Source organism: Salvia hispanica, chromosome 4, assembly GCF_023119035.1.
Source record: "Salvia hispanica cultivar TCC Black 2014 chromosome 4, UniMelb_Shisp_WGS_1.0, whole genome shotgun sequence".
Classification (NCBI taxonomy): domain Eukaryota; kingdom Viridiplantae; phylum Streptophyta; class Magnoliopsida; order Lamiales; family Lamiaceae; genus Salvia; species Salvia hispanica.
Genome location: NC_062968.1, coordinates 1,843,206 through 1,845,159, shown reverse-complemented (window position 1 = coordinate 1,845,159; position 1,954 = coordinate 1,843,206).

Sequence of the window (1,954 nt, the reverse complement as noted above, 5' to 3'; positions counted from 1 at the left end):
CGAGGGGTAAGCAGTTAATAGGGGCGGAATTTCCTCGCATCTCGCATCTGTTGTATCCGCTTTTTATCCTGCTCGAATTTACTTTGCAGCAACATGATCTCTGCATTCAAACCAGACACATTTCAGTACGAGAAAGTGAGTAGCGCATCACATAATTTTCAGAGCCTAACAAACCAATTATGTCCACCTACGTGTTCGGTGGATGATAGGCGAAGTACTTCAGGCTTCGTGTTCAATCTCGGGTCAGGAGCTGTAACATGGAGCTCAAAGAAGCAAGGAGTAACAGCGCTTTCGACTGCAGAGGCAGAGTATGTGGCTGCCACTTCTTCAGCTTGTCAAGGACTGTGGTTGAGAAGAGTATTGGCTGATTTCGAGCAGGAGCAGAAGCAGGCTACTGGAATTTTCTGTGATAATCGATCAACTGTTGCGATTGCAAAGAATCAAGTTATGCACGGGAGAACGAAGCACATCGATATTAAGTTTCACTTCATAAGAGATTTGATTAATGAAGGGGTCATCTCTTTGAAGTTTTGCAGCAGCCTTGAGAACTTGGCTGATATTTTCACCAAATCGTTGTCTTCGGAGAAGCACGTCAAGTTCAGAAATATGCTCGGAGTGTGCAATTATGAATCAAGGGGGAGTGTTGAATGAAGATTGTTGACTCATAATTGACAGCTCAAGCTTATCGTGACTTAGTCTTTGTTAGCTTTCAGCATTCCTATTTCTTAGCTAGTATTGTTTAGATAGTGTTCCTGATTGTTAGCTATTTTTAGTTAAGATATTTTGAACGTTGTGTTTTTAGAGGGCTTATAAATAGCACCTCGCGTTAATGGAATAAATAAGTCCTTTTGAGTCATTCTTCTAATACACAAAGGCTGCGTTTATTTCTTTCTTCTTGCTGTACTCTGCTTTCTATTTCCAACAATATTTACATGAATTGAAATATTCGGATCAGAATTTTCCCTTGAAGAAATTTGGGAAAGCACTGATTTCCGGTGATCAAAACCAATGACCCTAATAACAAAAGATGTTGAGTTAAACCAGTGCCAACTTCATGTCCAGAACTCCCAGTTAGACGTTAAAAGACATTCAGTAACATGTGCAACTATATATGACTCACGTGGATGATGTTCGCAAAGGAAAACCTTTCGGACCCAAAAAGTCTAAAAAGTAGCACGTCTTCATTCCTTCTATGCACAAGTCATCAACGCTAAATAAGCATTACAACGAAAGAAGACTATAACGGAAGATATATACAGTGGCAAGGTTACACAAATGTTAGTACGCCTGTGGCAACTCATCACCAAAAAAGAGTGGATCAGGTCCTGAGTCACACCTACTTGTATCTCTGATACAACATTCTGGTGAAATGCAAGTATATCCACTAAACTTCAAGCATGTAAAAGCAGAATGCAGTATAAACATCAAAAATAAATTCCCCACAACACCACCATACATTCTCTGATTGTGATTATCACCAACTATAGGTGATGCACACACGAGATTTAGTACTACTATATTACCTAAATTGATCGAAAATAGGAAGTAGGAATTTCTGATTTCATTTCCGTCTAAATCGAAAAACGTGAAACATAAGCTCAATCACAATTATCATCTCACTTCAACACACATGTGCTGAGTAACAACAACAATGCATACTGCTTAAATGCTGTTTCCACATCATGATTGAATACTAAATGCCATTTCCAACTGTACACCGCCAGATAATACCATAAATTCATGACGAAGACAAGCGCACTTCAAGCAGATTAAAAGCAGAATGCAATATATCCTAGAGTCCTAATAACACAACAATACTTGGAGTAGTTTTTATTCTAATTTTCATCTTTTTTCTTATAGATGAAAACACCATATATCACAAATGAAAACTCATCCCAAGAGATGATGAGTATATTAGAGGAAATTATAGCTCATTAAATTTATAAACCCCACA